Below are 23,402 nucleotides of genomic sequence, written 5' to 3' on the forward strand. Positions count from 1 at the left end.
TCACATCAGGAAATGTGTGTAAATTGTGAAATATATGAAACCCAAGCCTTTAATGGCAGCGAATTGATTCCCTAAATGAGCAAAGCAAATTAGTCATAAAAATGGTAACCCAATAGGCCTTTTTGCTTTAACCCCAGCCTAATTCTGTAGACACAGATTCTGCCTTTTCCCTGCCAATTTATTTTTTATTAGCAGGTTGTCATAAAACACGTTAATATTAAAATCTTTTGGAAACTTCTAAATCCAACAACTCATTAATACTGCTTACCTTGGCCTTATCTTTTAGAAATACTGGCGTTAGGAGCAAATAATGAATTATGGAAATACATACAGGTGGCATGTCTTCATTATTCTTGATTTGCCACGCAAGATGAATAGAGCTAATAATAACTGTACTCATATAGAAAACCCTTGATCGGGAGAACTATTTTATCCTTTAGTTCCATGCAGTTGTGAGCATTCGCTTTGCATTTTGCCAATTTTATTTTTGTCATTCATTCCAGTGTGCTTTTTCCTCCCCATTTAAAGATAAGTGCAATAACGATTCCAATGGGCCTGGTGAAAGGGGAGACCAGCCAGTGATTAATATTTGGGCACAGCATGACTTGAATGCTGTCTTTGATGCCACTGAGCATGTTAGAGTTTTGAATGATAAATCAAGCACATGTTTACATTTCATTTGAAGAGGCGTTTAGTCTTAATGTCATTAATGGGTCATTTCAGGTACTGCTTGTGAATGTCTTTTCTTATGAAGAGGAAGTACATTTTATCTGCCTTGACAGACATGTATCATGTCATGTGTACATGACAGAAGCATTTCTAAGTACATTTTTTTCCTGTGTTGTGCAGGCACCTTTAGCTTTGATATGGTGGAGCAAATAATCCCTTCCCCTGATTTAGCCTGTTTCAATTTAAGATTCATTATAAACGGGCACCATTTCTGACCCTGAACCCACACAGGAGATCTCAGGACTCTCAGCCCATTTGTTGCTCGGTTTAGTTCTTAAAATTTTTTTGCTGCAATTTATGTTGATGGGCTAGTTTCTTTTCATCCTGCTAGGACAGTGGTTCTCAACCTTCTGGCCCTTTAAATACAGTTCCTCATGTTGTGACCCAACCATAAAATTATTTTCGTTGCTACTTCTTAACTGTAATGTTGCTACTGTTATGAATCATAATGTAAATATCTGATATGCAGGATGGTCTTAGGCGACCCCTGTGAAAGGGTCGTTCGATCGCCAAAGGGGTTGAGACCCACAGGTTGAGAACCATTGTGCTAGGAGCTCCTCGAGGTCAGAGACCATGTCTCCCTCATCGTCATACCCAGAACTTGATGGAGCATGTAGTAACTGCACAACACACAGGGGAGGGAATTTCAGTAGGTGCCACAAGGGGTTTAAGTTCATGACTGAGTCTGCAAGGGGAGTGATAATTTGTTCTACTGTGGTTCAAAGAAGATTTTAAAAGGAAGGTATGGTTAGAGCAGGGCCACAAAGGAAGGGTGGAAAACAGAATTTATGTGGCTAGCCCTGAAAACATAGATGTCAAATGTGAATGCTGATGTACCTTAGATCCAAAGAAGGTGCTGTAGGCAAGAGTATATTTGAGTGGGAGGCAGGAAAAGCCACACAGGCAGGTTGAAGTAAAGGCAGGAAAAGCCACACAGGCAGGGTTGGGCGAAAACTCACATGTATAGAAAACTGGTCAGGCCTAAGGTGAGTTTGAGTTGGGTATCTGCTAGGGGTGGAGGGCATCTCTAGCTGTCTCTGAGGGGGTGGGGCCTGGCTTTTCAAGTTTCTTAACAACAGAAGCCATACAGTATCTTGTTCCTGCTTCTCTCCAGCAATGCTGTGTTTTGATTAGTCCCACTCCCTGATTGGCTAGGACCTCACAGTTGTGTTGTTCATGACCAATGGATGACAGCTTTTGTAGCTCAAAGATATTCTCTCAAGAGAATTTGAGTTGATTGGACACTGGTCAGGCAGTGGGTTGTCAGGCTGTGACCTTGTGGTCCTTTCTCATCTAATTGGCCAAGATTGGGTGAGGAAGCATGCAGACCCGTCTGGGGTGTTTGAGTGATTCAGGTTCTCTAGAAGGGATTGTGGGTCAGACAGTCAATAAAATATGCCCAGTGCAAGAAAAGGCACAGGGAGGGGTCCTCTGAAGTCTTTAAAGGCCTTTACATGACCCCTGTGGCCAGAGGGCTGTATAAATGCTTGGTGTTGTCTACTGTCTGATGCAGGAAGCTGGGGAAAATCTCCTTTTTTGAAGATCCTGATCTTCTGGTTATAGTATGAGCCCAAGGACATATGTGACGTCTACCTCTACTCGGGTTCTGCCTCCTTCACCCTGGCCCTCCCTTTGTCTTTTCTTCGGTAGGACAGGAAATTAAAACCCAGGACTATCATCCCCTCAGGCAGGGTATCTGATCAACTGAATCACAGTTTCCTAAAAGCAAATCGTTCAATCAATGTTCACCAAGTATTTGTTGAGTGTTACTCTCTGGCCAGCATTGCTCCGGGAATGGGAACTATGGTGATGAATGTATATGACTTCAGAGAACTTATATTTTAGTGGGTGTACACAAGCAATAAAAATGAAAAATAATATAATATTAGACCATAAGTGCTGTAGAAAACAACAGGGAACTGGTCTGGCGAGCCAATGGGGCTTCCTCTTCAGATAAAGTGGTCAGGGAAGACTTCTCTGATGATGGGGGACTCTGTCAGAAGGTGATCAGGTCTGTTGCATGGAATTCACCTGGTGCCCATTCCAGACACCCCCATTCCAAGCTGCTCTGAAGGTCCAATGTTGGTTACTGTGTTGATTTCATCTTTCAGACCTCATTTAGGTTGCACACAGCTTATCTGTTAAGAATGGTCCATCTTTGGGAAAATGATGATCAGATTAGGATGTTTAATCTGTATATCCTTTAGCATCTAATAACACTGCACCTCCCTGTCTGTGGGTGAAAGTGCCTGTGGTCCCTAGTGTAGGGACACTTGAGGTTATATGAAACTTCCAGCTGACATTGAGAGGGGAAATGCTCATGCGGACTTTTGAAGTTCTTTGTTGAAGCCCTGATTCTAATTTTATTGAGTCCTATTCACTTAGGACTCCACATTGGCAGACATGTGCTTTCTCAGGTAATCCACAGGGATGCTTCCACACGAGGACATACAGCTTTGCTAGGCCCAGGCACACACATGGTTAGTGCTAAGGAATGAACCAATGTAGGTTTTGTTTATATTTTGGTTATGATTCAGTATTGGTGTATGTCACCGTTCTTTGATTTAACATCCATTACACTGGTGTTTTATGGACTAATAATCAGAGTGGTCTTCTTCTGAAGAAAATTTATTTGGTCCATATTCAGAAAATCTGACATAGTATGTGCCATCTTGGAGATTCAGAGGACACTTTAGCATCTTACAAAGTGTTAGAGATTTTGAGACAAATCAAATCTGTTAAACTCTCTTAAACTCACAGTCCCAAACTTGTTTGGCCATGAGGTTACTTTCTGAAGCCTAAGGCCAAATAGTTGTATTAGGCATGTACACATGAAAATGCTCTTTGGACTTGTATTTGCCAACTTTGAAATGTTAGGCTTAGAGAAAGTACCACATAGTTGTGGAAGTTCAAGCACATTATCACTCACTTACAGGCACTAATGACTCCCATAATGAGTGAAGTTTAGCATAAATAGGCTCATCATTAATGTTGATGGCAGAAGTATAAACAAGGCCCACACTATTAAATTTGCTAGTTGTTCATTATGTATCTGGAATTATCCTCCTGTCTTTAGCTGTCTCTAACTGGGTGCTTATAAACCTAAGTAGAATATGTTATTATTTTATTGTTTTGTGAGTTGATTTTTTAAAACACTCCCTCTCCTACAAATGGGATGCCTTTTCCAAGGCATCATCTGCCATTCTGGTCATAGGCTTTCAGAATATCATGATTTTATAGAAAAAAACAGCAGTAGATTCAAGGAAATGGGTTAAGGGTCTGACCTTGGCAAGACCCTTAACCATGCTGCATCTCTGTGCCATTATCTGATACTAGAGATGGTAAAATCAGCATTATCTACACTGGAGGGTGACACAGGCACCTTGCTGTCATAGGCACAAGGTGAACTTGGAGCCAGACTGGCTGGGTGTGGTTGCTGGCATTGGCGGAGGGATTTTGGGCAAAGTTCTTCATGTCTTCCTTCCTTTATAAAGTGAAGATGATAACAGAGCAATTGTGAAGATTGAATGTGTGAAGACTTATAAAGTGCTTAGTCCTGTGCCTGGTGTGTATATGTGTGTGTGTGTGTGTGGGGGGGGGCGCATGTGTGTGTGTGCACTAGAGGCCCGGTGTACAAAATTTGTGCACTCAGGGGGGTTCCCTCAGCCCAGCCTGTGCCCTCTTGCAGTCCAGCAGCTCTTGGGGGATGTTCGACTAACGGCTTAGGCCCGCTCCCCCTGGGGGAGCGGGCCTAAGCTGTCAGTCAGATATCCTTAGTGCTGCTGCAGAGGTGGGAGAGGCTTCTGCCACTGCCGCTGCGCTTGCCAGCCATGAGCCTGGCTCAGGGCTTCTAGCTGAGTGGTGCTACCCCGTGGGAGCGTATTAACCACCAGAGGGCAGCTCCTTCATTGAGCATCTGTGTACATCATAGCAACTGTTTGTCCAGCCATTTGGTTGATTTGCATATTAGCCTTTTATTATATAGGATATACAGTGAGGCCTTGACTTACGAGTGTCCCGACTAACGAGTTTTTTGAGATACCAGCTGTCTCTCGGCTGATTTTTTGCATTGAGTTGACAGAGTAATTTGAGTTAACGAGCTCCTTAATGAGCTAGGTCTTGGAACGAATTAAACTCGTAAGTCAGGGCCCCACTGTGTGTATATATATATATATATATATATATATATATATATATATATTTTCAATAAACACTAGCTTTTACATAAAACAGATGTATTTGAAAGTGTAGAAAAGTGTGCAGTCATGCAAGATATTAATTGTTCTGGCTCTCAAGGATCCAGAGACTAAAAGTAAAAAGAAAACCCAAAGCACGTTATTTGCCCTCCCAGAGCTAGCGCGTGAAAACACACGTGCCCCTAGCTGAGATACAAAATCACACTTGGATTATTTTGCCCAATTCCAGCATCAGCGAAGGGCTAATGTTTATTTGAAAAGTACGTGTATTTTGTAGGGATGCTGGCTCTGTTCTTTTAATGTCTTGATGAGATGATTGACAATGAAGGGTTGAAGGAGGACAGATGAAAGGGAGAAAGTGGAGGTATAGGGGACATGCTACCTGGGCAGGAAGGAGGAAAGGTGACCATCAGTCCCTTCCATGCTGCCTGATCTCATAGTCTGACCTCAGCTAGGAGTCCCCTCCATGCAGCTCTCTAAAGCAACAAGCAGGCTTTCTTGGGTCAACACCTAGGCCAGTAGGCAGAAGGGTCCTTGCATGGCTGCAAGTGTCAGCCTACAAATCTGAATATGGAAACTCTATTTTAAAAAAATAGATTTTTATTGAATTTTTAGAGAGAGAGGAAGGGAGAGGGATATATAGAGAGAAACATCAATGAGAGGGAATCATCAATCAGTTGCCCCCTGCCTGCCCCCTACTGGGGATTGAGCTGCAACCTGGCATGTTCCCTGACTTGGAATCGAACCAGTGACCTTTTGGTGCATGGGTTGATGCTCAACCACTGAGCCACACCAGCTGGGCAAGGCTTCATTAATTACAGTTTTCTCCTAAAATTCAGCTGCATCATCACTTCCCCTGGAAAGTTGTACTTAGGCCGTCAAGCAGACCTTCCCCTACTTCTTTTTTTTTCTTCAAGTTGTTTTTACATCTTTATTTTTATACTAGAGGCCTGGTGCACAAAAATTTGTGCACTCGGCGGGGGAGGTGGCGTCCCTCAGCCCGGCCTGTGCCCTCTCGCAGTCTGGGACCCCTTGGGGGATGTCCACCTGCTGGCTTAGGCCCACTCCCCGGGGGATCAGGCCTAAGCTAGCAGTCAGACATCCCTCTGGCAGCCCGGCAGCCCTCCGGGGATGTCCACTTGCCATCGGGGAGCAGGTATAAGCTTCAGTTGGACATCCTTAGCGCTGCTGAGGAGGTGGGAGAGGCTCCCGCCACCACCGCTGTGCTGGCAGCCGTCAGCCTGGCTTGTGGCTGAACAGAGCTCTCCCCATGGGAGCACACTGACCACCAGGGGGCATCTCCTGCATTGAGTGTGTGTCATAGTGACCAGTCATTCTGAGTCATTCTGCTGTTAGGGTCAATTTGCATATTATCCTTTTATTATATAGGTTGTTTTTATTGTTTAAAGTTTTACATACATCTCCTTTTTCCCCAATTGACCCCTCACCCCCCCAGCCATTCCTACCCCAGGCAAGCCCCCACTGATCCAGTGTCTGTGTCCATTGGTTATGCTAATATGCATGCATACAAGTCCTTTGGTTGCTCTCTAACCCCCTCGCCCTTGCCATTTATCTCTGGATATAGTCTTGTTCATCAAATTATGTTGATCATTATATCCCACATATAAGTGAGATCATGTGATATTTATCTTTCTATGACTTGCCTATTTTGCTTAGCATAATGCTCTCCAGGTCCATCCATGCTGTTGGAAATGGTAAAAGTTCCTTCTTTTTATAGCAGCATAGTATTCCATTGTGTAGATGTACCACAGTTTTTTAATCCACTCATCTGCTGATTCGCACTTAGGCTGTTTCCCAATCTTAGCTATTGTAAATTGTGCTGCTATGAACATAGAGGTGCATATATCCTTTCTGATTGGTGTTTCTGCTGTCAGTACAGAACATGTGGTCCCTAGGGACTGGTTGAATGTGAATATGAATATGAATATGAATAGGTGAGATCACATAGTCTCATTTTTCTTTCTGAAGCATGCAAAAGAAAACCAGTTTAGCTGCTATTTTTGCTGGAAGATTGATGCAAACTTGGTGTAAGACTGCCAGGTTACTGAAATCCATCACTGGCTCATCCCCAATTTGCTCTAATGCCAAGTGGGAGTTCTGAGATCTTTGTTTTGCCTCTGATTTGACTTTTAAGCCTACCTTAGAGCAGGGACTGTGTCTGTGTTATTTATAACCATACTAGAGGCCAAGTGCATGAAAATTCATGCACTGGAGGCGGGGGTCCCTTAGCCCAGCCTGCCCCCTCTCACAGTCCGGGAGCCCTCAGGGGCAGGAGGCAACCTGACAATCAGGGGAAGGCGACGCCCCATCACACCTCTGCTGCTGCCTCTGCCGGCAGTGCAAGCCTTGGCCAGCCCTGGTTACCAGAGCCTTGGGCAGCCCCGGGCGGCTGGGTAGCCGCTATGTGAGGCTTGCCTGAACCTCGGGCCGGCCCTGGGCAGCTGGGGGGCTGAGGGGACTGGGGGATTCCAGAGGCAGGGGCGCGGAGCAGCCAGGCCCAGCCTTGCCGTGCGCCTGTCACCCCGGTGGGGCTGAGGGGACTGGGTGCTGCCATCTTGTGGCTGTGGGTCCTGCCATCTTTGAGGGCAAGGAAGTCAATTAGCATATTCCCTCCTTATTGGCTGTGAGCACCACTATCTTTGAGGGCGGAGCAGTCAATTAGCATATTCCCTCCTTATTGGTTGTGGACGCCGTCATCTTTGCGATGGCATGAGGGTCAATTAGCATACTCCTTCTTTATTAGATAGGATTCCTAGCACAGTTGCTCCCATAAATGCTATTGAATGAATGAGTGATCAAAATACTTGGTAAAATGATATAATCAAGTAAGAATACACATACACACAAACCAAGTGTGACCACACACACACATACATGTATATTATAATACACATATATTTTGTATATATATCTATGTGTGTGTATATATGCTATTCATATTCACACCATTTCATGCTATTCTGACTGACATTTCCTCATTTATTATACCTTTATCTTATTTCCACAAACAGGCTTCTTTCCGTCCTCAGAGTTTTTGTATAAGCTAGTCCCTCATTTAGAAAGCTCTTCTGGCTACTCTTACATGATCAGCAATTTTGATCCTTTTGGGCTCAGCTTAAGTCACCTCCTCAATGAGACTTCCTCACCACTATCTCCCTAACCTAAAAATGGCAGTTATTCTCTATCTCAGTTATCGTTTGATTCTTCGCAGCACATGTCACAATGTGCAATAGTTTTGACCATTTCCTGTTATGAATATTGCCCCTCTCCTTATTAGAATGTCCACCCAGGAGAGAAAGGCCTCTGTCTGTCTGTTCATCATTATGTCTCCAGTGCCTGATCCATAGCAGATTCTCCATTTACATTTGCTTAATGAATAATTGAGGGAATCAAAAAGAAGGAAACAAAAATAACTTTTAATCTTCATAATTCTTTCCCTCCAGAATAGCCATTGTTAACTCTTTTGGTGTATTCTCATATTTTTAGATGATAATATGTACATATGTGTTTTAGTAAACCCAGTTTCACCCCATGCTGACAACTTTTTTACTCGATGTTGCTATTACTAACCCTTTATTACAGTCACAATAGCCTCTTTCCTATTCCTTGACCATCCCCGCCATGCTGCAGCCTTAGGGCCCTTGCAATTCCACTTCATCTGTCTGGCATGCTCTTCTTTGACTAGCCACATGGCCAATGCCCTCATTTCCTTTAGATCTTGTTCAACTGTTCAACTATCAAATACTCTGTGGGATCTTCCCAGACCACCCCCTTCCCATTTTTAAATTGCAATCCCAGCACACTCTTCTTTTTCTCTTCCCTGCCTTTTCCGCCATACTCTTAATCACTGTTCAATATAATGCACATTTTACTTACTTATTAGTACTTCATTGCCACCCTGCCTAAAATGCAAGCTCCTTGGGAGCAGGAATTTTGTCTTCTTTGCTGCATTCCCTAGAGCAGTACCTGCACTACTTCTCTAATGTTGGTCTCAACAAGTCTTTGCTGGATGAATTACCCCTCAACACCATCATTTTAGGTGGTTGGACTTTGATGCTTTAACTTGAGTGAATGTAATGCCATGTGCTGACTCTCTAGACTAGAAGAATATTGTGCAGGTTAATGAGTTCTTTGAGCACCACAGGAAAGGGTCACAAATTAGTTATGTGGGAGGTAGTTTTTAGCATGATGCCATGTGTTTGAGACACGGTTTGGTAGCAGATTTTGTGCCTCGATTAGCAGTGGGATCCGTTTTCCTGGTGGCTGTTCTTAGAACCTGTCGGCCTATGGTGTCTTATTTTCACCAAAGGAAATGGAATGTTTCTTTGCTTCAGATGGTCACATCTTTAGATCCTGAAGCAAGAGATGCAGCTCGTTCTCTCAGGAGTCCAAATGCAGCAACAGATTTTGCCTCCAAGCAAGTAAGATATGCCATAAAAACAAGCAACTCTCTTTCACCAGCCTGCTCTCATTTGAATTGTTGATGCCTCGGTGGTCATTTCGAGAAGAGAGCTAGCAGTAAGACAGCCTCTGCATTGGAAGAGGAATGCATGCCCCTTTTCCCCCAGGGCCTGCTGCTTTTGCTTGATAAAGTAATTTTTTTGGATTTCATATTCTCCACCTCTAGCCCCTATGCTTGGAGTCCCTGCTGGTTTCTCTGAGAAATGCATACATTGACACAGCCAGTTAGTAAACCCCAGATCTGGGGTCAAAGTCTATCAGCCCAGCCATTCTGCCTGTGACAGCTGTGTAGATGCTTCTAGCAATGCATTCATTTCTTGGGGGGTGGGCGAGCTCAGGATAGAGTGTGGACTCTGAGGCCAGTTGGCTATCAGCTTGCTCTCTGTGCCTCTTCACAGTCTCCTGAACCATAGAAGCCATTTTTTTTGGTCAGTTATGTTGAAGTTCTCCTGGAGAGAGAGATGTTTCCTGGTCCCCATTTCTCTCTAACTCATTGCACCTTTCGGTGCCTCTAATGGCTATGTGAAGCCCACGTGTAGTGATTAGCCTTCCCTAGAGGTCTTCCAACTCCTATTAGTCCCTTTGTTACCCAGAAAATTATTCATTATGGTTCAGGGGAGGAAAGATGATAAGTCTGCCTCACCATGAAAACTTCATCATTTTTGAATGGGACTATCTCTGCTTTTGTTTTCTATGGGACAGTTTCAGGTGGGATGGGGTTAGTTCTCCTACTAGTCTAAAAGGGCTGGTGTCTCTTGGTGGTTTTTGAAGATAGTACATTCATCAGGAAGTTGGGGTTTGAAAGAATCCTTTTAAGTCACACTTCTCTCAGGTGTGTGAGCACAAAGAAACAGATTCACCTTCCTTTGTCTCCTTTTTCATCAGCAGAATCCTATTTTTAGGCCATTGGCATACAACCCAGCTGCCCTTCCAGCCAGGTCCTGGCATTCTTTTTAGGAATTTCTCGAGCCATTAATGGTATGTGACGGAGTTGAGGGCATAGTGTATTATCTCAGTCCTCTTCTGGCAGTACGAACGTTGGAAGAGTGAGCTATTTTCAGAAAGTTTCTAACGTGGCACTGTCCGATGATCAGATCACGAAATCACAGATCCTTGGTGTTGTCGTGAACAAAAGAAATTCCTTGTTCCTGTCTCAAGGCAAGGTCATTACAGGGCCTGTGATCAGATCAGTGACCCAAGGTGGATGCCTTCCTGAATGTGACTCAGGTTTCTCTGTACCTGTTCCCACCATTAGCTCTGAGAATGTCTTCACATTGGAAGATGCATGCCCATTGGATATATTTCCAGTCCTGTCCTCCACCGCGCCTTGAAGTCACCCTTGGTCCTGGGCTGAGGGTGAATCATTCTCTTCCTCATGCCTCTGTGGTCTAGTGTCTCACACAGCCAGCTGGCAGGCAGGCATTGCAGGCAGTTGGGCTCCTGACTGAGGGATGCTCTCCACGTGACCTCTGAGTGGTGGGCAATAGATAGATCTGTCTCTGCTTGGTACCCAGAGATACCCCAGCGATTGCCCATTCTCCACTGGGAAGGGGCAAACTTGTATCTGTTTGTTTGTTGAAGGAGCTTCCAGTTGGGTTTTCAGATGACCAGGCTTCAGAGATGCCGTCTTTTGGGTTTAACTATGTGGGTGATTGGACCATAATGGACCAGAGTTTTATAGCCTTTCTGTTGGTGCACTCAGTTCCAGCACTTAAGCTCACCAAAGGGTGCTTCCTTGCTAATCATTGAGCATGCAGTTTGCCTGACGCTTGTGTTCAAGTGCTTGTTAATATGTGGGAAGGAAGGAAGTGGACCCTCGTGTAAGGTAGGCACAGGATCCTGCCACACACCATCAAGAATCCTCAGGTATCCTCAGGCCCATGAGAATGGGAAACAAGTCAGGGTGACAGCCAACAATGATCTTCCTGCTGGGAGTCTGTTCCTTCTCACTAGAAAGGCTGGTCGGGATGCTATTCCACCAACTAATAGCCAAAGTCTGTTTTTCCACGTACTCTGTAAAGAAGAAAGCGATGTTTACCCTAGCAATCTGTATTTCACACTTAGAGTCATTAATGTCAGTTGATTTTTTTAAGTAACCACTTAGCAAAAATTCACTGGTAAACATATGAAATTAAAAGTTTCTGACAGTGGAGAAAAAAGAATTCATAACTTGCATCTTCTGAAATAGTTTAACCCACTTTTTGCATTCATCATCGATTCAAAGGAAGAAAACTGCACTTGAGAGCTCCACAGAGTTGACAAGGAGGCACTGGTAATGGAAACAGGCTTCCCTCGGCTCATCGCAGTATACAGCCCATGCTATAGACGTTAGGAGAGGCGCTGGATAGAGGCCACAGAGTGTCTTGTAGGTTAAAAGAGACTTCTCAAAATCAATACTCTCTTGTAATAGACAGTTTCAGGCAAGAGGAAATGTATTCACATGCACGCACAAGGATCTTTGCATTGACACGATTTCTCCCCATGATTCTAGTTGAATGGAGTTGGCAGGTTAAAGGGAGAGCTGGCCATCTGAATGGCCAAAGACCCTTGCCATTGTGAGAAGAGAGAGAATTCTACTCTTCTCCTTCTTAACAGGAACAAGCAGGAACTGAAGCCTGTGAGGCCTCGTAAGACTTAGGATTTGCAAAAGTGAATGTTTTTCATGTGACCAAGCTGGTTACTCCCAGGCACATACTTTGGGATTTCACCAGGAACAACCAGAGGCCCCAAAACAAACAGCCTTGAAGGATTTGTGAACAGGAAGCGTCTTTCCCTTGTTGACCTTAACTTATATGTTGAGTAAACAAGTTCCCGCTCTGTCGACCCTGGTGTGTCTAAGACAGCCTCTAATTTCACTGCAGTTGGATGGCCTCCAATTGTCCCTTTGGTTCTGGTTTTTAAAACTGCCAAGAATTGGAGGTTGGGAGAGACCTGAATTAACTAGAGACACTGACCTGGAACAGGCTGTGGGTGGCTATGCATGTTCCTCAGGTCTTGGGTGAATTACCTGACCTTCAGTGGGGATTAGAAGGGGCACACATGACCTGGTGTCCCGGTCTGACCACAGTTTAGCTGCAAACCTGGCAGTGTGTTTGTTGTTCTAACTTTTAGATGTCTCGTAGCTGGTTTAATCTGGTGAGCACATGGACGATGGGTGTGGGCCTTTATATACTCAGGATCTTGGGTTCTGTGCCAGCCCTGGCCTTATGGTGCCCTGGTTTTCTCTTTGGCATGAAGCTCAATGAATGTGACTGAGAAGGGTTTTCACAGTCCTATTAGATGCCATTTGTGGGGAGGAGGTGGTAGTTAGGGACTAGGCTAGTTTTCATCACAGAATTGTCAGGTGGTTTTGTCTGTAGATGAGGGAAAAGAGTGGGTTACACATGGCTTGATTGTTTGAACACACTTCAGAGAAGGGATTTTTGACAAAGCTGTTTGTTTGTACACAGTGATCTTCTGCTGACCCCTTGCTTGTGGCTTAGAAACGTTGATGTTACATTGAGATATGAATCTGCCCTTGGCCAGAAGCCAGGAATGTCATCTAGGCCTTTTGTTTGATGTGCTTCCCTACACCTGCTGCACTCCCATTTCCTCGTGGCGGGCAGGAGGGCCCAGTAGACCAGGTGTGCTCTGGGAGTGGGGACTCTGAAATTTGGAAGGTGACTTCCTCCTTCCTCACTCACTCTATCACCTGTAGGCAACTCCTCTTTACTGCTCTGTTTCTATGTATAATGGGGTTGGGGAGCGTGGAATGGGAACTCACATCCTGCAAGGCCTGTGCTATGCTGAGCACCTCCCTGTTGAGTCTGATGGCATCGGAAACTCAGAAGCATTTGTCTGTTGAGGCCGCCATAATCAAGTCCCACTGACTGGACGGCTTTAGCAACAGAAGTATATTTTTTCACAGTTCTGGAGGCTGGAAGTCTGAGATCCAGGTGTGGGTGGGGTTGATTGCATTCTGAGGCCTCTCTCCTTGGCTTGAAGATGGTTGTCTTTTCCCACCTCTTTATATGGTCATTCCTCTGTGTTTCCTCTTCTTCTGAGGACACCAGTCATAGTGCATTGGTCCCCCATATGTCCTCATTTTGTCTTAATTACCCCTTTAAAGGTTTTTATCTCCAACTACAGAACATTCTGAGGTCCTGGGGTTTAGGCCTTCAACATGTGAATTATTGGGGTGGGGTGGGGACACAATTCAACTCATAGCATGATCCCTCTGAAGTGAGTCTAATATTACAATTTTTAGGTAAGAAAACAGGCTGGAAAAAACCATGTAACCTGGCTTACGCAGGGAGAAGCAGGGCCAAGAACGAGTCCCTCTCTGATTCCTCACTTCATGCTCTAATTTGTTTCGCTGCTTGTGCTGAAGCAGACCTCCCTCCTGGGCACAGGTGATACGAAGACTCCACAAGCCCAGCGTGTCCATAGCAGTGTTCTCGTGGTTCTTCACCATGGATTCAGACCTTCTGAAGGGGGTTGGATAACTTAGAGTCTGCTTGTCTCACACTCAAACAAGAGATTCTGTTATACTGCTCACATGTTTAGCAATTCACCATAACTCATCATCTTCCTCTGCTACATCAGAAATCCACTACAGGGCCATGGATCCTGGAATTTAAGATTATTCTTTGTGAAAAAGGCAAACGGACTTGTGATTCCCTTTGCATCCCCTCTTCAAAGCCCCAGTTCACAGAATAAACGCTCAATGACCCGGTTGACTATCTCCTTCATAATCCTAAAACAGTTCAATTAAGTGCCCGTACAAGTGGGGCTCCATATGTTGGCTGGATGTGAGGTGCCAGTATTTCAACACCGCTTTCTCATTAAAATTATCAGAGCACAGGACTGGAAGATTCCAGTGTGGGCCTCACCTGGGACCTCCCCCAGGGAAACGCGCCTGCCAAGGAAACCAGAAATAGTGTCAGAGAGGAAGCACCCCCCTCCGTGGGCTCCCCTCCTGGATGAGTCCTTAATGAGCACTTCCTACCCTTGGCAGGACCAGGTAGGCTGGAGAAGTGTACCTACCTCCTGTGGTGCTCAAACGCATTCCAGTTACTCCCATGATAGGGATGCGCGAAGCTTCAACATATTGACACCCCCTAGAGTATATATTAAATTCTGAAGGATTAATCAAACCTGCACCATGTTGTGTGCAATTAAACCCTTGAAAGGCAAAATAAATTTGCTGGAGCAGGAGCAGCTCTCGTACCACTTCTCGCCGGAATGAGGCGTTTTTTCAGTTCCGTTACTAACAGATGAGTTTTCGCTCTGGTGCATTTTTCAAGACGTGGAATGGGTCAGGAGGAGTGTCTGCAGAACATTTCAGGCTTGGGAGGGGGTATCCTTTGGTACTGGGTAAGTACCCAGCTAAATCCTTCCATTGGAAGGAGCACTGGATTGTGCCATTTATCTTATTAGAGCAGCAGTTCTCAACCTGTGGGTCACGACCCCTTTGGCGGTCAAACAACCCTTTCACAAGGGTCGCCTAAGACCATCCTGCATATCAGATATTTATATTATGATTCATAAAAGTAGCAACATTACAGTTATGAAGTAGCAACAAAAATAATTTTATGGTTTGTTCACAACATGAGGAACTGTATTTAAAGTGCCAGAAGGTTGAGAACCACTGTATTAGAGGAACTATCCCAAAGAGTCATGTCAGGAATAATGGAGGGTATAGAAGCTGAGCTGTCTGCTAGGCTCCCCCTGCACCACCCCAGTAGGGATGGGTGTGCCCCACAAGGAGGGCCTTAGGAAGGATAACTGCTTGCTTAGCCATGCTCCTACATTAATGAAGATCATTGTATGGTGGACATTTCCAAATCCAGTTTCAGAGTATTGGAGAAAATTCGTTTTGGAGGAAAAAAGGAGAGTCCTGGAGGAAACATTGGTACCTCTGCACTCCTATAGAGATGTTTCAGTTGTGCCCAAATTGCACATGGTTTAGCCATTTTTAGTTTATTGTATGTTTTTAAGGATTCAATCAGGCTCTGTTGTGAAGAGCTAAGGAGTGGTATGTTCAGTTCATTAAGGAGCGAAGAAGGAAAAGTTAGGTGTGGGAGCCATGTGAGGTCTGCAAGTAGCGGGTTAAGAAGTTGAGATAGTCTTAATGGAGGCATGAGTGAGAACAGAATTACATTTTTCTTCGCGCACTTTTGACAATAAGTTTCCTGTGCTAACCACAGTGCCAAAGCTCAAGAAAGACTCATGAAGATGGAAAGTGGAGTACACCACTAAAGGCACAATTTGTCTCCAGATCTCCTGTTCCACCAAGGGGGGGGGGGGGGGGGGCGGTGTGAGGGAGGGGGAGCAAATCAAGATGCCTAAGTTGCTCCCATAGATAATCCAAAATTGTGTTCACTGCAACAAAAAATATTATGTAGAATGATGTGAAATCCTTGAATTAATAAATTCAGAAGCTCTCACCATGTTAAATGTAGCAATTAGAAAAATAAGGATAATGTGCTTAATTTATATAAAGTACATTTGTTGTTTTTTCCCCCCAAAGTTCAGAAATAAATTTTATTGGGAGCTGCATTGAAAACTCTCATGACATCTGGAATATGGAGATCTAATTGCTGATTCAATGGCATTGCGAACACGCAAACATATTTCCTTGGTGAAATGTCAAAAAGGCAGCAATCAAAATGAAGCGTTTAAGCATTAAAATGAAGAAATGATGACTGGGTTGATTTGTAAACATTTATCTCCAAGCTGACTTTATGAAAAAGAAGGAATAAGTTTAGGAACACGATGGCAAATTTGCACATTCTAAGTCCTCCTATCTCGAGGTTGCGGAAATCTCAAGATGCATGGTGGGTTCAATCAAAATGTGCATTTCCCTAAATCCTGATAACCCCACTTGGCTTTTTACGTGGGGTTTACTGCACTTTATTGAGCAGCAGGGGGTTGCCAGGGGATTAGGGAAGGAATAGGCTTCTTTGGCATCCCCAGTTTAGTGATTCTGAGACGGAACATTTCTCTATCTTGGAAATAATTACTTTTTTTCATGTGTTTTGGAGCCCTTTCCTTTTCCTGTGATGTTGGTTGGTGACAGTATTTACTTTCACTTGTGTTCTTGAGGAAGTGAGGTGAGGAGCCTCTGGTTCTGGTCTCATCAAACTTCAGCCGGATCGGGCAACCACGTAGCTCCTTGTCCCGAGCACCCGTGTTTGTTCTCTCTGACTATATTCTGAAGAGGTGGATATGATTTCAAGATGCATCTCAAGTTTATCCTCCTTCTGGTAGAAGAAGCACCTACCTACTGTTAACTGGGGACATGAACTTTAAACCAAAATGTGCTAAGCCACCGCACAGAGAAGGCAAATAAACTCGTTGCTGAAAGAATGTAGCCTTGCTTGTAAAACCTCTGCTTCCTAGAGAAAGTGGCCCAGAAAGCAGTTTCTAATGAAAGCCAGGGGATTGTTACATCTATGAAATCGCCCATCTAAGGGAGCAGCTCACACTTACCTCGGCCACTCCATGAATAATCTCTCCCAGATGCATACATTTTTAGAGTCCCAGATTATGCCAGTCATACCCAATGGAACCCCTCTGACGGGGTCCTGAGAAGGAGCTAGTCACCTGCTGGCGGAGCCACGCCGTCTTCCCTGAAGGCCCTGCCTGTGTAGGGGCTCCACTGTGTTGTGCTTGCAAATAACATGTATCCCTGCAGTGTAAATATGTAAGAGTTCATTTTAATAAAAAAGTAAGCCCTAAAATAAGATAAAACCCATGACTAGACTTGCATTGGAAGATTTAGAGTGTATTCATCTGCTGGTTTTCGGTATAAATATTCATTGGTTTGGAGCTCTCAGGTGCTGGAACTTTTAATCTGCATTCAGATGGAGGTGCTTTAATCAGGGAGTTCATAAAAGTCTGCAACTCCCCCCGCCTCATCCCCCCACCACCAAGAGTGAGAAAACAGAGTAACAGGTAGAATGAAGGGTGCCAGAGCTTCAAAATAACCCAGCATGCTAGACTGTACGGCTGGGGTGGGCAAGTAAACACCAAATACCATTTTGTACCATGATATCGATATTCTATTAAAAACATATCTCTTGCTGTTAGACTGAAAAGTCTCAAAAACCTGTCACTCGCCTGCAGTCGTCCGAGATGACTGATTATGGGGAAAGAATCCCATAGCATCTGTTTACCATGCACTCACACACACTGGTAGGAGGTTTTTAAATGTCAGCAGTAATGCATGCCTGTGTATCAGCAGTCCCAGAGCAATGCTGCCCCGGGGACGGCACCGGGGACCGCTCTAAATGAGGGAGGTCAAGGGACGAAGGCACTGGAGGAGTCCTTTGAAAGGATGCTGTTTGTCTGGGGTGGGAAAAATCCGAACTGCAAATGTTAATCTGTGAATACTTGGAGAGCTTCCTAGTGGGTTTTGAATCCAACTTTAAGTCACAGGAGAATGGATCAGGACCCTCATGCTAAGGTCAGGGTGGGAAGAGCTGAGGGTACAGGGGAAGCATTCTGCATCGGATGCATTTCCCATTAGCAGACTCTCAGATTTCTCTTGGTAACCTAAGCACATATCAAAAGAAGAGAGTCGTTGAGATACAAACGCTGACTAAACAGTGGGATGGTGACAGCATGGTTAGCAGCTGCTGTATTACGTGAGAATCCTGCGCTATTTAACTACTTAGAGGGGAACACTGCCTATCAGCCCAGCAAAGTCATGGGGACTCCACACAGTCTTTACAATGGACTTGAAAGCGTTATCACTTATTTCTAAAAACAAAAAGAGGTTTGGTTACTGATTTTTTAAAAAAAAATATATTCCATTGATTTTTTACAGAGAGGAAGGGAGAGGGATAGAGAGTTAGAAACATCGATGAGAGAGAAGCATCGATCAGCTGCCTCCTGCACACCCCCTACTGGGGATGTGCCTGCAACCAAGGTACATGCCCTTGACCGGAATCGAACCTGGGACCCTTGAGTCCGAAGGCTGACGCTCTATCCAGTGAGCCAAACCGGCCAGGGCTGGTTACTGATTTTTATAATGAGTTTTATTTTTTTCTGATATGGTGAAGGCCCAGGAAGGTAATATTGGTGGCAAATTGGTGGTTGGGCGGATGTAGAAGAAAGAACTGAGAACAGATTTTGGTTCCACCACGTGCAAGAGTGATGTTGTTCATGTTTAATGTTCAAAGTCTCTGCCTCAGTTTCTTCTTTTTCAAAATGGGGGTGATAATAGCATGCCCTCGTGGGGCTGTTGGAGGGATTCGGTGAGATTCCTCAGCCCTCAGTAAATGCTCCAGGCGAATTGAGTGGAAGGCCCATGTGAATTAGTGGAAAACCTGCACTCCGCCACGTTTAACGTCAATGTGGGTTTGTTATTTTCAAGTGTGTGTGAGAATCACACCATGCTGTCCAGAGAGTTTTGCCCTAATGATTCGGTGGCATGTTTTGTGATCCACACATCACAGCTGCTGGCCTCTGCGTGTATCACCAGGGGTGTGTTTATGTACAGAGTGGTTCTTCCTCAAGAGCTTACAAGAGTCAGCTTCCTTTCTGATCTCACTTTGAGCATTAATTGCCTTATTAAACTCCTTTTAAAAAAATTGAACCAAGGTCACTTTCAAAATATCTTGCATTCGGTTCATATTTTAAATTGTGGTGCTCTCACGAATGTGATTTTATTTTGTTTGACCAATCCTATAAATTGCAGAAGGGAAAACATATAGAATCAAAGTAAATAGTTTCTTTCCTTTTGTCCAATCTAATTAGTTGGGGAAGTATTCAGAAGAATGCTTAACCTTCTCTCCTTTGTGCCCAGTATAACATTTCTCTCTCATAATGTGTGTCCTGTTGCAATATCGTCACTGATGCACACGACAAACCTGTCTTCCCAGCTAGCAGGATTCTACCAGGGCAAGGACCATGCCTTGTGTAGTGATGCAATATATACTCTCAGAGCAATGCTTGGCACTTCATGGGCACTCGTTTATCTTTTATTGGCTGATTATAGTTGTAAGGGTATGATGGTAATGGAATTAGTGAAGTCAGTTCTCCATGCTTTTAGAGCCACCGGTGGATTACATTTTGGGTGCAAGATATAACCTTAGTGCTCAGATTAAAACCACTTTCTTTTTTATTGAATTTATTGTGGTGACATTGGTTAATAAAATTATATGTTTCAGGTGTACAATCCTATAATACATCATCTGTATATTGCATTGTGTTCACTACCCCAAGTCAAATCTCCTTCTATCAGCATTGATTCTCTCTATACCCTCTTCTACCTCCTCCCATCCCCATTTCCCTCTGGTAATCTCTATACTGTTGTCTGTGTCTATGAGTTTTCTATGTTTGTTTTGCTTAATCCTTCACCTTTTTCACCCAAACCTGCACCCATCTCCCCTCTGTCAGCTGTCAGTCTGTTCTCTGTCTCTGAGGCTATTAAAACCACTTTCAACACTTTCTCAGATTCTAATTTTTTTCCTCTGCTCATTCAACAAATATGTTTCCCCTAAGCCCTGTGTGCCTAGCACTGTGCTGAGTTCTGAAGCTAGACATGATCCTTGGGTGCAGCTGAGGGAGGTAGACATCAGTTAAAATAAGTGCAGTGAAATAGAAGCGGGGTTGTGAGGGGACCGAGACCAGGAATTGGTCAGTTCCATCTGAAAGAGAAGCACTTCCTACAGGAAGTGAGTGGGGAAAATCTCAGTAGGTTTTGCTGAGTGAAGAATGATCAGGGGAGAGTATTCAGGCTGAGTGAATGAAGTGCAGACACATAGCTCAGCAGCCTGGGTCTGGGTGTAGGGATAGCGTGGGTGCTTGAGAGATGAGCCTGGAGAGAGGAGTGGGGCTGAGGAGGTTAGAATATATCTTGCAGGTAGTAAGTGGTTGCTGATGGGTAGTAGGTTGTGGCACGAGTTGACTTTCAATTATAGAAGCATTGAATGTTAGAGCTCGATGTGGATTTAGAATAAATACATTATAATTTATTCTAAATAAATTTTCCTAAATCCACCTATTTTACAGATGATGAAATTCAGGTTCAGAGATGCGAAGTGATTTGGAAGTGATGATCCTAATAGAAAGTTTGAGGGGATTTCTTGGGGGACAGTGTGTGGTCAAAATAGGGTCTGACCATCTTATCAATTACATTTTATTGAACAAGTCACTTAATTTCTCTGAACCTCAGTTTCTCCATTGTTGAAATGGAGATCATCATTTGACCTGCCATACAGATGGGTAGACAGGTATTGTTGTGGGACTCAGTGAGGCAATGCTTGGACGGGCCGTTGAGAGCCTGATGTGCTGGAGAAATGTGAATGTTGTTTGTCAAAAGCCTGGTCTTTGGCCTCAGATTGGTTGGGTTTGAACTTTGGCTCCTCCACTTTCTAACAGAACAATGCCAGGCAAGCCCCATGCCATCTCCATTTCTCAGTTATACATGGAGATAATAATAATAGTACCTATCTCATTGGTTGTTATGAATGTTATTATTTTAGTTATTATTAACATTAAATGTTAATGCATGCAAAGTGCAGTCCCCTGTACATTGCAAGCTTTTAACAAATGCTACCCATTATTAATTTATTTTAATTATTATCAGTCTAGATTTCTTTCCAATATACCATGCTATTTTTCTTTGACCTTAAGGCAGCTTTAAAGCCATAGAGATCTTGGAATTAATCATATGTATATTCTAGATGTTACAATGATGAGCCATTTGCTAGGTGACAACATGCTGACTTTGGCTGTTCCGTCCTAATCCCATAGAAAGTCAGGAACCATCTGTAGATCTTTACCAAGCAGTTCATGGAGGCCTTCGGTTCCAACTAAAGGGTTATCTAAGGTCACCTTTCTCACCCTTGGTCTCAGTGGTGTGTAGAATTGAAATCTGAAAGATTAAATCTTCTACTGGCCACCCATTAGCATTATTTTAGATGCAATTTTGTTACACACACATACACACACAGACTTCAAATGACTAGAATATCCAATTGGTTCATTTTAACCTTAATGCAAAATATAGAAGTTCTTAAAATATGGATTCACCTTTCAAATTGTTGCCATACTTACATGATACATTTCTGTCATTTCATGTCTTATTGAAGTAATCTACTCCTCTGGTGAAGTAGTCTGGGTTGCCTACCTTCTTAGAGGGTTAAGAGCATTTTGTCATTTTCTGCAGTCATTTGCTGGGAGAGACTTCATTGGTTATTAACGGGGATGCTACTTCATTTTACCCCAATTTTATCAGCCTTTTCTCAGATCATGGGTGATGAGTCAAGTCCTGTTTGGGGCATCAAGCTATCATGTAGGCTCTCCCCTAGTCAGGCTAAAGTGGTTTTTAAGAGAGGGCGGAGGAAAGAAATGTTTGTGTTTTTCTAATTTCTGTAAATCTAACATAATGATACTAAAGAAATATTTGAAAATAAAGGTAGAAATCACCTATATGTTGGCCTATTTCCTTCCTATCATTGTCCACACACACATATGAATACAATGTGATAGGCTTGGCAGTTGATTTTAGTTCTGGGGGCTGACATCAGCTTTTATTCTTTCTTTTACTGACATGCAACTTCTCAGGACTGGATCCATGATTCACCCTTGCAATCAAATAATAATAACAACAACAACAACAATAATAATAATAACCACCACCATCACCACAACAACATGTAATTTATTTAATATTTAGTACTTATGAGACACTATTCCAACAGCTTTATACGTGTATCATTTCATATAATTTTAACAACTACCCATATGAGCTATGTTCTATTATTATCCATTATAAAAAAAAAGAGAAAAACTGAGTCACAGTGAAGTTAATTGACTCCGAGCTGGTGAGTGATGAAGCCAGGATTTGGACTAGATTCTCAAGGACCACACTGGGCTTCCAGGTGATGGTGCATTGAGCCTGCGTCATAGAGGAAGCTCTGCTGTGGGATGGTGGCCTGTACTTTCTGTTTTTAAAAACAAAAGATATTTTTTATTGATTTCAGAAAAGAAGGGAGAGGGGGAGAGAGAGAGAGAGAGAGAGAGAGAGAGAGAGAGAGAGAGAGAGAGAGAAACATCAATGATGAAAGAGAATCATTGACCAGCTGCCTCCTGCATGCCCCACACTGGGGATTGAGCCCGCAACCCGGGCATCTGCCCTGACCTGGAATTGAACCATGATCTCCTGGTTCATAGGTCAAAACTCAACCACTGAGCCATGCTGGCCAGGTGACCTGTACTTTATTGACCACCTGTCCCTCCTTTCTGTAGGTATGTTTGGAGGATGCTAAGGGAGATGCAATGAGATGCTGGCACACAATGACTTGGGTGAGAGCAAGTTCAAGAACAGTGTTTAGGATTTGTGTTTGGTCTAAACATCAATTACAGAACTATTATGGGCATGGAAACAACCTTGGAAACTAGTCTTTGTCTGATTTTATTTTGGGGACTCATTTGGTCCTTTATGACTTCTTGTTGGTCCTTTATGATTCTTGATCATTGTTGTATTGAAATTCTAATTGCCAAAGGACCATCCATCCCATCTCCATACTTTCCCCACCCCATAAAAAGGTTCCTAAACAAAGACTTCGATGTGATAGAAAAATCTTCAGATTTGGTTTATGATGTAAAAAGTCTCCTGATCCCCCAACCCCCCCCCCAATTTTTATTAGGTGAATCTTCTAAGCACAGGGTACATTTGAAACTTTTCAGATACATCTACTGGTGGATGGTGCCATGGTTAGGAAGTTTCTCAAAGCTAATCATTTTTCAAAGGGGAAAAAATAAAAACAAAAAAACCAAGTAGATTAATAAAAAGGGCATGATGTTCTTGATGAGGCAGGCAAAATCTCAAGGCATGGCTCATCCTCTCTTTTAATTATCCAGTTCATTTAGTCAGCTGTGATCCAGGACTTCGGGAGGTCATCTGCGGTACAAAAAAGAGCCATGGCAGCTCTTGACCCACGGTTTGGCTCAGGGATGGAAAACGGTTACTCAGGCTGACCAGTCCTTTTACAAATGGAA

The sequence above is a fragment of the Myotis yumanensis genome, unplaced genomic scaffold (assembly GCF_028538775.1).
Source record: "Myotis yumanensis isolate MYYU_CA2020_CCGP unplaced genomic scaffold, mMyoYum1.0.hap1 SCAF_1, whole genome shotgun sequence".
Lineage (NCBI taxonomy): Eukaryota > Metazoa > Chordata > Mammalia > Chiroptera > Vespertilionidae > Myotis > Myotis yumanensis.